Genomic DNA, 15,702 nt, shown 5'->3' on the forward strand with positions numbered 1-15,702 from the left:
GCTCCATGGTTGACTAACTGATCGTAGGAGTGAACGAATTTCCACTTGCTTAATTGCTCGTTCCTTTACACTGATAGAATATATTCGAATTAGTTTCGTACAGAAAATTTTCAGAAAATATGCGAATTTTTCGTGCATAGGATGAATCATTCGTAGTTCTATTGAAACACCTTTATTATTTATTACGAGTTTTTCGTTAAAACCACAAAACGTTTTTCGTTGGCTTATTACGAAGCGGTTTCATTCGGCAAACGAATTGTTCACTGCTATGTACGAAAATTATTTACGAGCACCATTCGTCAAACCGTCAACGTCAAATGAGCTTCAATAGAGGTGGAATATGGTGTCGTTGTTGCTATACGTCAGATAATTGTTGATCATCACAACGGCCTCGGTCTGGTTATTTAGTAACCGTATCCGTGCCGTGTATCTAGGGTAAAGACTTAATTTTCACCCCATTAGGGAGGGTTCCACACTATTCTATTAATTACGCTGTCTACAGTCGATGAAATGCACATAAATTGGCATCAGTATCCTTGCTTCGTTCCCAAGAACCAATTTAATACCAAAAATATCCTGAGAATGGGGAAATACTTTTGTTTGAGCGCCACGAACACTCGAATCGAATGCTTCTATTTTCGCACTACCATATGGGCCAATGCGTTGAACAAAGATGGCAGACGCTGCTCTAACTAACGGCTTCAAATGGGTAGGGCGATAATAGAAATAGGGCGAAAATAGTCTCCACACCCTATATTAGAAGAATTCATTTGGTATACTTTTTTTTAATTCTTTTCGAACTTGCACCTCCAAATGCAGTGTACCACTAGTACGGAAGTTCGCTTAGTATCACCCCCTTTTGCGTATAATTTGAAATATTGCAATAATAGATTGATTCGTTACTTCCTCGAATACCAAATCTGGAATGGACCAAATTGAAGAGCAGTAATTTTTCTTGAAGCGTGAAATGACGTAAATCAAAACAAAATGCTGTTTTCAACATACTTCATCAATGTTGAAAGACAAATACGCATCATCAACGAAACTCGTACATGTAATGGAATTCAGATGACCCTGTGGACAAAAAGATTCGCTTTTGCTATATAAGAACCATGTACAAAGCGTTCTTAAGACCACTATGGGTACGAAGATAGGGATCCAGAAATAGTATGCCTTAGAGCACCACACCACACAGATTGCTATAAAATAAGGCTTATCACACTTCTAAGGAGATTAAATGCGTTTTTACACTGTTTGATAGATGCTCATGAAAATAAATCAGCAGTACTATAATAATATCTTAAATAAGGTTTTCATGAAAATTTACAAAATTTTTGGGAATTTTTTTTTCGCTTTTCATTTTTACGTACTATTCTTAGTTCAACCTTAATCTAGAAGTGACATTCTGGCAGCAGTGGACGAACCGTTGCATTTAGCCTGAAGCGATGACGAACTTCTATGTAAAAAAAAATGAGTGGGTAATGTCTAGGACATAACCGGAGTGTCGTGACTACTCGTTTGATTTGTAATTCAAATCGTATGATACTCAATGAAATATGTGGGAAAGTTTAAAGTTATTCTTTATAATAAATATGGTGGTTTGAAAAGAACCTTTGTTGTTGGCGTCTGCGTTGATAGGGGATGCGCTGGATTCTATGCTCGTTTCATATTTTCTTGCTTTGAAATATCAATGTTAATACCTCTCGAAACAACCATCGGAATCTTTTTCCTAGCGTACAGAAATGAATCACGCTAGGCGAAAAACTAGGGACGGGTAATGTCCGGGACAAAACCGCGATGATCATATTCTTAAAATTCTGCTTGTATCTCTTTCAAATGGCTAAATTTTACGCATTAAGTTCGACTCACCGGGCTCAGCGAAATTTTCCTGGGGATCCCGTTCGTTAATCTATTCAGTAAAACAATTTTATTGCCGAGTTCTCCGCATTGAATACAGGTCAATAAGCATCTGTCAATACTCAATAAGAGTTAGTAGTTTGCGGTAAATTTATGTCGATAAAAGTTAAGAAATGCACCCTCTGCTGCCAACCCCGCAAAACCACGGGGTTGGCAGCAGAGGGTTAAGTTGTTTGGAAGAGATGACAGTTATTATATGATTACTAGAAATATAAAATTGTTCTATAAATTGCATAAGTTATTGACGTGTTAACCCGAAAATCTGTCATTTCATTCTTATAGGAACAATCATTGCAATTATGTCAATTTATGCTTTGCAAGATATGAAATAACTTCTAAGTGTGGTCACGACACCCCTGTTGTGTCATATACATTAACAATCCATCTTTTTGCATTCGTCCTAATAAGGACGGTTTGTAGATAACTATGTTGATACAAGACGCGAATTTTTTGAAACAATTCAAACCTTGCCGATGATTGTTTTTACTGCGTACACACATATGATCATTCCCCTTTCGCAGCTCACACCGAATGAGCACGCTTTGCATCAAGGCGTTCCTATTTATTAACTTTTCGGTGTAGATGAAAGGCCCTCCTTTTGTGCGATAAATGAAAATATTTTCATCATTCGTTTTGGTGTAGCTTTCGCTTTGTGGTAGAGTTGCCTCATTCATTGATTTTCTTGGAAGGATTTGCAAAAACCTGTTATTAAGGTTCAAAATGTACGTAACGCTTTCGCTAATATGCACTACTAACGCTTTCTCGCTCGTTCTCGTGCCGTGCATGAGCCTTTCCTTTCCGTCCGGCTTCTAGTGGCATAATCAAAACGAATATGCCGGCTTGCCCCCACCAACTACTCTCATCAAGCAACCCAATACGAATAATCATAGGAACAAACATGTAGTGGACCTATATTTAAAACTTTTCATCATTTTATTGTTTGGTTGGTGCACCATATTGACGGCTCTGTGCGGGATGGGCTGAAAATTTTTACTTTTCCGATCGTTTTTGAAAGATTTTTCAAAACACTATTTTTCCGTTGATAATGAATGTCCTACATATTCTAAAATTTAATACAAAATTGGTACAAATATTTTCGACGAAATGCCGAAAAAATTTATTAAATCCATTCAGTACAACAAAAGATATAAGCGTTCAAAATCTTACATCATTTTTCTTCCTAAATTTTGAAAAGGGGCCCCTATATTGAAAGGTAAGTTGTTAGTCACGACAAAAGACGTCCTCTGCAGAGAACTCGTTGAATAACCATTCATCGTCAGTCGCCCAGGGTAAGAAACGCTCTCTGATTTCGGGGCAATGCATTATATGTCCTGTTCTCGTATACAAATGCTACCTTATCCCATCAACACTATCAGTTATTTTTGTATATAAAATCTTTTTTTGTGTAATATTACAGTCGGTATTCGTTGGTTGGACCACAGCCTATGTCCAACTAACGAATTTAATTCGCTAGTTGAACCGACTGACAAATGTCAAAAACTCTCCAAAGAAGCCATTAGTAGTGTAAAAGATTGTTTGATAGAGTGTCAAAGTCAATTCGACAAGAGATTTTGACGTTCAGATGCTTTTTAGCTGGACAATGGTCCAACTAGCGAAGGTCCAACTAAAAAGCGGTCCAGTTAAAAAGTGTCCAACCAGCGAATCACGACTGTATTGTTCAATATTACAGTCCCTTTTCTGACAGACATAAACACTGCTAATACAGTTAGGCAAGGTTTTCTCAATCATCAATGAATAGATTGAAAACAAATCACTGCTACGCTATTATCACGGATTAAACATTTCTCCTTTCTATAAATAATCACTATTCTACGAACAAATTGGCAAATTCGGTTTAACAGTGCACGCCGCATTGATTCAATGTTCATCTGAAGCGCTGCCTATATTTTCGTATCGAGTGGCCTATTTATTTCCGTTACTTAACAATGTTTCCCGTTTATTCTATGCTTCCCAGAATCTATTATTATTTGATTATCCTTACGGCACACGAACATTTGCAATTTCAAACAACGTCCGTCTGCATTCGCCACAATGTCAAATATTAAAATATTCATACATGTACTGTACAGTAAACAACTTAAGTAGAAGATTCAGAAATGAGCTGACCAATTGAATTGCATTTGTGTGGCACGAAGGTACAAAAAAAGGAAAAGTTGGATGGACTGATTTTTGACTTCGCAGTTCGGTAAGCATTTATACAAATTTGAAGACCTCGAAGAATTTATACAAATTTGGCATTAATTGGATTATTATATGTACATATGGACATATATGTACATTTTCAATATTAAACGAAAGATGTTATAATATATAAGTTGATTACAACACATTTCAGATATCATTAATAGTATGTACTGATAAACGAGTTAGTTATCTCAAGTTTGCATAGACTAAGTTGTACATCAGAGTAGTATAATAATGATCGTTTCCCAAGAGTCAATGAGTGTCGCCCGAACTAACTACACCTATCAAATGGTGTATGGGGTATGTTGCAGGCACGGAAGCTGATGCTTCAGGGTTCGAGACCAAGTGAACCCATTTGGAGGAAAAAAATGCTATGAAAACGGTCTAGGATGCGAAAATTTTAAAGTAATTCTCGTTCCTAAAAACAGGCGGTCGAATGTGCCTTTTCTTAACTTTTATGTTATATTAATATTTTCCGAATAATATAATCGTATACAGTACTGTTTTGAGTTGCAAGAGTGTATAAATTTATGTCGAGAAATACCACATTTTAGAAAATTTTTGTTATTAGCAGTTTGATTAAAAATGGCATTAAGAATCATATTCAAAAATAAAATTGCATTTTTGACTGCAAATAGTATGAATTATAAAAATATGTCAAAAATTGTTGTTAGGAAAACTTTTTTATTGAAAGACTCCATGATCCAAATACACTGAAAAAGTTACTTTTACGTCTTTAAAACGATAAATATTAGATTTTTGACATTTTATGATGGAGTAACACAAATAACTTTTATAAAGGGTATAATCACACCAATTAACTGTTTAGGTTGGAAACAAACTCCAAATATTCTATTCTATTTCAATTCTATTCTAACCCTTACACAGCCGGTATTAAAAAGCATCCTGGAAAACACTGCAGTTAATCTTTAGTGTTTTTCTTGTCAACATTAATATTTGAAGCATATTAAAATATGTGGCAAATATTAAAACGGCCTGGCCTACTGTGCAGAGTTGGGTTTGAAGATTTTTCATTATTATACGCCAATTGAATTATTCATTTAATGAACAATTCAACCAACGAATCGTTTTGAAACTTAAATGAGGAAGAAACGAGGACAACCGTACCGTCCGTTTCAGATTATAGAGGGTTAGGATAAAACGTTGGGAGTGACTTGGCTAAGAAGGGTAATGTCACTCCTTTGGTCCTTTGGGGTGGGACGGAGGTCTTTACAGCTTGCCCTGGCTAATAAGCCTAGGTTAAAGATCGAAATAGACACTAGGAAATTTGAGCAGATCATCCTGGAACTTACCGAAAACGCCTGAACAATTCGAAACTAGGGCAATATGCATTACTTACTTACTGGCCTCATTTCGGTGGCACGGTATTCTATTAACCCTTATGTAACTTACAGGTTTGGAGCGGAATCCTTCTTACGCGATCTTCGATGTTTTGATTTTCTAAACTTCAATGTCTTGACGGTTTTTGACTACCCGAAAACTTTTCATCGATGCCCGTTCAAGTTCTTCAATTCTCTATTGACGCTCTATCACTGGTGGGCCAATGCATAGAACATGTGTATGTTTTATCACCCGGCTAGCACTTCACGACGAGAAATAATAACTGTAAACTAATTGATATTTCCATTTTTTAAAAGAAAAATGACGGGAGCGAATTTTTTTTTCGTCCGATGGCCATGGTTACTATGACCTCTCCTCTTATGTTGGAAACAAATTCCAAATATCTCGAAAACTATCGCATTTTGGAAGATTTTTGTTAAATGCATTTAGATTTAAAACGATACTTGGAAATATATTCTGTAATAAAACTACAATTTTATATGTCAATAAGTGTGGAATTTAAAAACATGTGTAAAGTTATTGTTAGAAAAACTTTTTTATCAATAAGTTTTCCATCATACAATCATATTAAAAATGTTCCTTTTCTCTTTAGATTTTTGTTGACCAAATATAAAAAATTGGGAAAAATGGGCTTTTTTCCAATTTAAATTTTTAACACAAATTTTTGTTTTTATGAAAAATGACACATTTTTTTCAGTGTACATTTTTTTCGTACAGAAATATTCATTCCCTGTGACTCGTTCTGTTTTGCTGTATTAAAAACAGTAATCGAATATATTTTTTTGAAATTAATGCACGTAGAAATGTCTACGCCCTTTTAAAAAAAATGCTCTTGTATCCAAACATTGCAATTGTCAAAGAAAATCAAGGAGATTCATAAACCGAACCCAACTTCAAAGTTTCGTTAGAATCGACGATGGTCATATTTTGTGGTCGGCCGGTTTCTAATGGAATCCCTCATCCTGCAGTCTGTTGAACTCAATCCAAAACCCACCCTACCAGTACAAAATTGCGAATCGAACTTTTCACGCAGCAAAAAAACTGATGCAAATTCGTTCACGACTAATCGCGTTTAACCGCTTATTGTACCGTCCGAACGTTATAGTCATAACGTTGCTCGTTTGGCATGCGAGCGACGAATGATACTATTTATAACATTAAGTATTTGATTGATTGTTTTGGGTGCTCTAGTTGACCAACGAGCGATATGCGTTAGAAGGACAACTACAATCATCCTGCTGCTGCTGCTGTTACGGCTCCAAAACCCAAACTGATGAATTTTTCTTCTGGACCATGCCTTTTACGTGTAGTTCATTAACATCGCTAGCTCGCTCGGTCGAATAGTATGGACCAATCATGGCGTATATAATTACTGCTTTCACAAAATCTATTATTTTCCTTATTCACACTAGTTGTACATTCTACGGAATTGGTTACAAAATTATTGTGCATATTTTCAATAAGATAGCCTGATTTTTTATAGATCTGATTTTTTCATTCAGTGCAACGACAGATATTAATGTTCAAAATTTTTGAAGCGGAACCGCTATATTGAAACGTTAGAGGCAGAGTTAAAAATAATCGACGCTCTTTTTTGAGGGCTGAAAATGAACCTGATGCGACTGGTGGTGAACAGAAAAATATTTATTGAGGAATGCTGGGTATTCATTCAGCTGAATATATCGTACAGTAATATTCATTCCACTAACCATCTACGTAAATGCTTTCAAATGTTGGTAAACCATATAAAACAATAATCATCATCGATTTAATTGTGCCATAGCTTACTTTGATACGTTTGATTCGTTGCTGCACGTTCACTTCGCGCAATTAGGTTCTTTACTGCCATAGTTAACCTCACTTTACTTGACAGTTCACTGGTACTGTTTACATGGACTTAGAAATTTTTTGTGGACGACTAGATGCCTTAGTAGCAAATCGCAAAAAAAACATTCTAAGTCCATGTAAACAGTACAAGCGAACTGTCAAAAATGAGTACCCGAGTTCATTTGTGACGTCAACGTAAAGTATTCAATTGAATACTTTACGGTGGTGTCACAAATGAACTGAGTGTTCATTTTTGACAGTTCGCTTGTACTGTTTACATGGACTTAGAAAAATTCTTTACGAATTGCTTCGACCGCATCTAGTCATTCACAAATTTTTCTAAGTCCATGTAAACAGTACAAGCGAACTGTCAAGAAAAGTGAGAGTTACTATTGTTAATTTCGTTTTTAGATCAGAGTTGCTCTTGGTTCGCTCGGAACTGTCATTTTTGCATGGATATTGTAAACATTAGAGCGACTCTAGGGCGACTCGACTCTAAAACCGAAAACAGCATGTGTCAGTAAAGAACCTAATAATCGGAGACGAATGAAAACTGCATTGAATGAGTGGGATGTTTGTTCATTTGACGTTTTCAGTAGCGTAACTGAATATTGAAAGTGAATGAGGCGGAATATGATCAATTTTCATTCAATTAATTTGAATATTTGTAACTCTGGTTAGAGGAATTCTAAAATGCCGCATATATTTGAAGTGTACCGGAAACAACTGTTCCTTTTCCCATTAATGTGTACATGTAGCAATGCTATCTTTGAAGATGAAGGCTTGAATTCCTTGAATTAAAGTGAAGGCAACAACTCAAACCAAACTCTTGATTCACGTCTGTATAACTGTAAAACGGCGCTGTCGAGCCCCCTTCAACGCCACGTCCCTCTAGTTTGGTATTATTCCAGTCGAGTTGTGCAAAGTATGCTAACACACAGATAGACGAACAACCCACCAGCCCGTCATCATCCTCATCCATTAATCACGCAAATAGCTTAACGATGTAAATGCATAATCATCATTGGATTACCTGATGGTTGAGGTTCTACCTTCCGGTCTTCGTCCTTCGCATCGCACCAGAACTTCTAGGCTGATTGAAACATAGAATTGCAAACGGTGTGCTTTGATGTATGTACTTATGGAACACCGTAATCCCAAAGTTAGACACGCACTAACCACAAACAATTAACAACCACTTTTCACTGCGGCAGAAATTACTCGTCATATAATAATGTGAATTTTTCGAATGCCCACCAATGCGGTCGGAAACTTTGATTAATACTGCTGACAGTCCAGGTACCATTCACCACATTCAATTATGCCACTCCGTACAAATTCTGGTCCCGGGCAAGAGTAGTGTGATGTATTATGGACACTGGACCCCGGGTTGGGGAGAACATCGATCGGAGGTTATCCCGCGCGCTGACCCTTGGCACGGTGATTGTGCAATTTATACCACGATCAAACGAGCACTTCCCACCACATATTTATTTCACCACCGAAATTTCACCCACTCAACAAGTAAAATGTCACCAACGATGCGCGATGGTTGGATGTTATAACACTTCACTTGAGCCGCGTGGTTCCAATTCAATCGGATGACATGCACCCATTATGGCGTATGTTGCATTTTCCAGCTGTTCAACCACATTGCATTCTTCGGTTGAAATATGTTTGTTTTTTTTTGTTGTTGTCTTTCCCAATGTCACTCAATTATGGTAGGATAATTCAGTTGCACATACAGCTGATGTTCCCGATGCATCCAACAGCAGTAATCCACGACGATTGAGATGTCACATTTGATTGTGGGAGCAAATGTTATTCTCGTTGCTCGTGATGGCATGAACGTTTTATTTCAAGCGATTCCCACTGAAATAAAGATATGAAAATAGATGTATTATTATTATTGTTGCGCTGTTTACAACGATAATTGTATGCTGGTTCGATAATACGCATGAGTTGTGCTGAAAATTCATTAGTAATGCATGTACCCCCTTTCTGTGTCACTGACCTGATGCATATCACATAAAGCCGTGATGACCGTTGCTGTTGCATCAAGTTAGAATCCAGACGAATAGTTTCATTTCAAAACGCCGCCTTTAGTGGTCGGTTCTGGAATGTTTTGACAGCAGTTTATTTAGGTGACAGGGGTTCTTTCGGTGCGGCATCATTGCTGATGATTAACCCTCAAAAAGGCACGCGGGTCTTCCAGGCCCGGCGGCTATCGATTTCTCAGTTACAAAGCGTTATGCATGCAGTAAGAGTTTGATCATGGAAATTCCATTAACTGACGCTAAAATTCATTGAAAAAGTAAGATATTACGGAAATACTACATATGGTGTGCTTCATAGATTCGTATAAACTTTTTACGTGCACAATAAGGCTAGGTATGCCGACATCAGCTGTGCATACTAGTGATGCAAATAATATTCCTGGCACATACGTTGGCATCCAAAAATCAATTTTGATGAATTCTCTTCAGTTTTTACAAATATTTCTTAAGCTTTGACGAACTTATCTTCGATTAACTTAAAACACATTTACCATTTATTTGTGGCATGTAATTTTTCTCACGTAACGCTTTCCAATGCACCCATAACTGTGCACGCATACACAAATTTTTTGAACTTTTTTCAGAACACTAAACTAAGCGTTAACTAGCTCTACAAACCATATTCGACTTATGAGCTTTTTCCTATAGCTCTAGTTCACTCACAGGAGTATTGTAGTTTCTATGGTGAAATATATGAAAAATCGGAAACAAAAATTAAAATTCAATAAAAATTCCCACAGTTAATCTACATACCTCAAAACTTCAGATGGTGGCTTTTTTAATGACGAACAACTTTGTTGAAAGTGGCATGATGATTGGAGGTTCCCGGACAAAGTTATTTAAGTTCGAAGACAAAAAGAATTTTTGAAAATGTCCTATTCTAACTATATGTGAGAAAGAGAGGCAGTATTTAACATTATATTACAATATCTTTTACCACAAAGTCGGATCAATTTGCAGTCTTCTGTAATGTTAATCCTTTCATCTTCAGCTATACATCTGAGGATTTTAGGCTAAACAAGATGGTATCGGTATTTTTTTACTGAATTTATTGTTTCCATTGACGATATTTCTTATATTTTTGCATACAAATTTAAAAATTCCTGTGAGTAAACCAGAAGCATCCGCATAATTTTGTATTTGGAATGGGGCGCCTGGAGCCAATTACCATTCGATCGAGCGGTGTTCCGAAAAAAGTTAATTTTTGTGCCGGTCTGACGCATACTCATGAAGTTAGATCACTGTAACAAATGGTTGGTTCAAATAGAACCTCACATTTTTTCTTCGATGAATTATATATCTGAAGAATTTTTTTTGTGAAAAATCTTATTCAAGAACAGAGTTACCATTTTTGTGATTTCTATGGCAGAAAAAGAGTTTTTTGCCATACCGTTTTATTACATAGCGTCGAGGCAAGCTGTGGTTTCATAGTTTTGGTAATATAATGTCAATATATTAGCACACGAAGCTGTCATCTTAGCGTATTCTGATTTGACAAAGTTACACCGCCTATGATCGCAAATCAGTCGTACAAAGATAGGAAGTCTTATAGAAAACGGGACAAATATACGATCAAGGGCAGTAGAGAAGTTTGAGAAATGCGTTTTGAAGAGCAAAGTTTTGCTCGGCAATTCTTTTACTCCTAAGCAAAAACTGTTTAAATTGCAAATTTTCATAATATTCAATTTTTTCTTGCCAGGTTTTTGGACCCGAAACCCGGACCCGACCCGACCCCGACGGGTTCGGGTTCAGTAGATTTAAGCTTCTCGGGTTCGGGTCAGGTCCGGGTTTTTGAAATTTTGAACTTTCGGGCTCGGGTCGGGTTTTTCAAATTACATATTATCGGGGTTGGGTCGGGTTCGGGTTTTGAACAAAACAACTCAACCATTTCGTGACACTGTTTGGGTCCAAACACAAAACGCAGTCTTTTTTGCAGTAGTGCATTATACTTCGTGATACGAATGGATGACACATAAAACCGTACGAAATGTTAGCACCTCTGAAGCGCTAGAATTCGTCGTATTTTCTGGTGCTCAAATATTGTATTTTTTCATTCTTGCATAAAATTCCGTCTCTTCAGATTCGCAAACTGCCTGAATTATTTAATTTTTTAAACGAACATTCATGAAAGAGCATTTAACAATACGTGATTCACATCTAAAATCTCTTTGCGATTTATTTTTCATGATAATTGGTAATGAACCAAGTCAACAGGAATTTATCGGAAAATATTAGTTCAACTTTCTATAATGTGCATTGCACTAACTTTAAAAAAAACGTTTTTTAAACATTTTATTTCAAACTTGTAAGATAAAAAAGTTACATTATACGGCGAGATTCCAGCTATCCGAAAAACATAAGAACTTCGATATTGTCCGATCCACAAATTCCAAGCGATTTGAAAATATTGAAATTTTTAGTAATTTAGTACACCGAAATGCTGTAGGGCCAAATACTATGTTTTTCAAAATGTATCTCTATGAAAATATGCTCAAGCGTCCCTTTTCTTCCCCCTTTTCCACTGATCAACTGTTTGTGCAACTGGAAAAACAAATGTATTCACAAAGATCACCTCGAAATTACTAGTATTTGAAAGGATATAGAAAATTGACCTCTGCCAAATTATTCCAAAAACTTGTTATTGTCTATTTTTTGTTCATATTAAGGCATAATAAAAGCAACAGCAACAACAAATAATTTTGGCTAGGATTTGAGCCCAGTTACTCCTTTGTGGGCCGCGGCGACTTTTTCTCTAATATGTCTAATATTTATTAAATTTATAATTAAATTGGATAGTTTTATTCTAAAATCATTCGTAAAGTAACCTGTTGTTTTAATATTCGCGTTTTGACTATTTAATTATGTAATATTTCATCTTGTATAGAACAAGTCTTTAAAATTCGTCAAATTTCCCTTTTTTCTTCACATTGCTAAAACTCCGGTAGTTTCAAATCGATTTTGACCATTTATACGACGTTGTAAAGCTTATTAAATTTCCTTTTGAACAATTTTTTTCAAAAACTGGTCAAAAAGTATATTTATTCCGATGGTTTTTTTTGAAAACCAAACGCCAGTACAAACGTTAAAAATACAGCAATAAGCAGTAACCAGAGAAGAGAAGTATCACTTAGAACAAAAAAAATCACGAAAGTTCTCACAAAAGCGAATCGGATTTGTTGCTGGTTTTCCTTGCTTTGATTTGAGAGTGCACCCGTATGACGTTTCAACTAGTATAACTTTTGAGACTGGCTCGTATAAATCGTTGCAGACGGTAAGGCCGGGCATCGCTAAAGCGTACAGTAGATGACAGAAAATGTATTTTTGCATTTCGTATCATAGATTTTACTTTTCTGATTGATATTATGCTTATTGCTGTATGTAATCATTGAACGCTCGTTTTCTAAAACGACATTATCTGTTATTTTTGCGGTGCGTTCGGAGAATCATCCAGTTTCAATGGAATGTTCTCTAATTACCTGGTCCGACGGAAATGCTTTTATTAATTTGGCACATTGAAGAGTAACTCGTAAGGAACCTTTATTAAGCAACATATGATTGCAGAGCCCTCTTTCTAAGTAGTGGAATGTGATCTTCCGCATGGGTGGATTTTTCCATTTTTCATAATTTGTCAAAATATTACTTGTGATAAGCTGAAGAAGTAAACTTTTTTTTGAATTCCAATCCAACGCAGTGAAAGCTAATGTGAGTACTTAAGGTCACAAGAGCTCTTAGCACATATTAGGGAATCCAATGGAAGATTTTGTCGTGATAATTCAATTTTGTAAAAAAATATTTGTAATTTTGCGAACAAAAAAAATTAAAAAAAGTTATATACGATCATACGTCAATTGCATCAGAACAAGTCGAAAACAGCATATGACTTAATGACCCAATTAATGTATACAATCTCGCCTTTGTCGGTCTTTTTTGAGTTGTTTTCTCTAACAGTTTAACTATTTTTAAATTTATTTTAGAAAAATTCTTTAACTTGGCTGCTGAGTAACTGATTAATAATTCCTTCTCGGTATGCAGATCTGAAAAGTGTGTAGCAGCGTTTCCACAAGTACAGATTTTTCGAGTGTTTTTGGTACAGATTCTGTACGATACGGACAACATATTTTTGTAAAACAGTACAGTTTGGTACAGATTTTTTTTAACATGACATGTAAAATAATTTAACACTGCGGTGCATACCAGTAAACAGGTTGTAAATGTTGAGTTAAACCGCTGACAGAGTGATGGCGAGAAACTAAGCTGGAGCTATCACTGACATTAGGATGCGGGATTCGAGAAACTTGCTTGCAGCAAATCAAAGGATTGATGTCAAAATAAATCTGTTACAGTACCAGGAGAAACTGGAAGTACTTCTTCCCATTTTCTACTTCTAATAGCAAACCGAATTAAAAATTAGCAGGTTTTTTTTGTTCCTGTTTGCTACGGAGCAGCTAGGAGCAAGAAGCGTGTATTGAAACAAACCTAATGAAAGCCGAGCAGATCTGCTCGCGTTTATTGTGATAGGCCGCTTACAGAGTGGCGGCAAGAAACTGTGTAGGGGCTGGTACTGACAGATGCGAGAAACCTGCTTGCAGCATATCAAATGGAACCTGTCAGAGTAAAAGCAGGTAATCAGTGCAGATCCGCTCGCCTTTCACTCTGACATCATCCCTTTGGTTTACAGCAAGCAGGTTTCTCGCATTATAATGTCAGCTCTAGCCCCAGCTTAGCTTACTAACTGTATTAGTGTGTTCAACGATTTGTTTTCCTCCACCTTAACGACGCTGAATCCTTCTGGATGAAGGCTCGACACGTCAATCGTTTGTTTACCATTTATCTTTCAGTGTCATTCCAATCGAGCACGAGACCTGTCAATGTCAGTCCAATCGAGCCGAAGACTTGTCAAATGTTGCAATCTGATGAATGAATTTTGGAAAGTATTGTGATAGTAAGTTAAAATATTTTGAATAAATTTCTGTATCGAATCTCCAAGGCAAGGTAAAACACAACTTCTATCATTACAGTGCCTTCTAGAAGTTGCATCAACCATTGCAGCTATCCGTAATGTAATTTTCTGGTAAACCACCGAATCGGACCCATTCCGCACGAAGGTCGTAGTTTACCAGGAAGTAAAAAAAAACAATATTTTTAAAACCGGCGGTAGTATTATTGGTACAAAACTTCACACAGCACTTCATGATGAAGTAATTATCGACGTTGCAATTCTGCGACAACTGTAGTATACGAGTGAACTGAAGTTAACCGTGTGACAGTAGTGCTAGTTTGCGGAAAATAATGTTGCCAAACTATTTTATTTAGTTGGGATAAGATGGAGAGCCTTTATTCAGTAATTCAGCGTCCTTACTCCACCTGTCGTAAGTGGAGAAAAACAAATCGAAAATAGCTTTTCGGTCGGAATATTTTCATGATGGATCCTAACTAATAAGTATTGTACGTATCCGGAATAAGTTTTACGGCAGCATAGATCATTAAAACACAATTAAAAATTCTTTAGGCGAGTTACTTCAAATGTTTAAATTGACTGACAGTTTTATATATGACTGTTGAAAGAAAGGATATACAATAACCATTGGAAAGATATCCATTGAAAATCTTTCTTGGTCAGTGCACTAAGAATGAACTGTGCAGTTAAAAGTTTTGATATTTAAACGTAAATGTATGCTAACATACTTCTACATTAAAACTTTCGTTTTTCGATGGAAAAGGATAGGTTAATATTTAAAGCAACATATCCGTTTGAAACTCAAAAACGCAGTCAATGTTTGAAAGATGGGTTAATTATTGCATGGCAATTTTTATTTGGAAGAACATATTCTGACCACTTGTCGGATTATCAGTGATGAATTTGCTAGACATTTTATACCAGTAACCTCGTATAATTTATAACTAATGTGTTGATTAACAGTGTATTTTGCAGGGCTTCGACACCGCGTGCCGCTAGTGATTTTAAAAAGAATTGTGAGAAGTTTTGATTTCGAGTGACCCTTCTCTTCTCTGCAGTAACTGAGATGAAACAGGAAGGCGTCGAAAGAACAGGTAGAGACGGTGCATTGTACGTGCATATAAAGTAAGTATGTTCCAGAGCCTGGGCTGCAGAAGATAACGAATCTTGCACACTATAAACAAATCATATTCACGAATGTGTTTTGACCATCCGCAAAAGCAAAAATTACGATACCGATCCAAACGCATTTTCTAGTTACTTTGCGATAATTCTTTGTTATATCAAATAACAGATACACAACAAAAAATAATGAAATTTAAAAGATATGTGAATCAATACGAATATAAACATAAAACGATTGAAGCAAAAATTTGA

The 15,702-nt window shown here is 36.2% G+C and overlaps 1 protein-coding gene across 1 annotated transcript in view; it reads right to left on the minus strand.

The window, feature by feature from the left end:
* LOC131679094 (uncharacterized) overlaps window positions 1–15,702 on the minus strand; it is a 236,235-nt gene that overhangs the window by 205,778 nt on the left and 14,755 nt on the right. Inside the window, exon 2 of the mRNA XM_058959651.1 lies at window positions 8,345–9,183. The gene's annotated coding sequence lies outside the window, so the exon portion shown is untranslated. The remainder of the gene's footprint in view (window positions 1–8,344; window positions 9,184–15,702) is intronic.

The sequence above is a fragment of the Topomyia yanbarensis genome, chromosome 2 (assembly GCF_030247195.1).
Source record: "Topomyia yanbarensis strain Yona2022 chromosome 2, ASM3024719v1, whole genome shotgun sequence".
NCBI classification, from domain to species: Eukaryota; Metazoa; Arthropoda; class Insecta; order Diptera; family Culicidae; genus Topomyia; species Topomyia yanbarensis.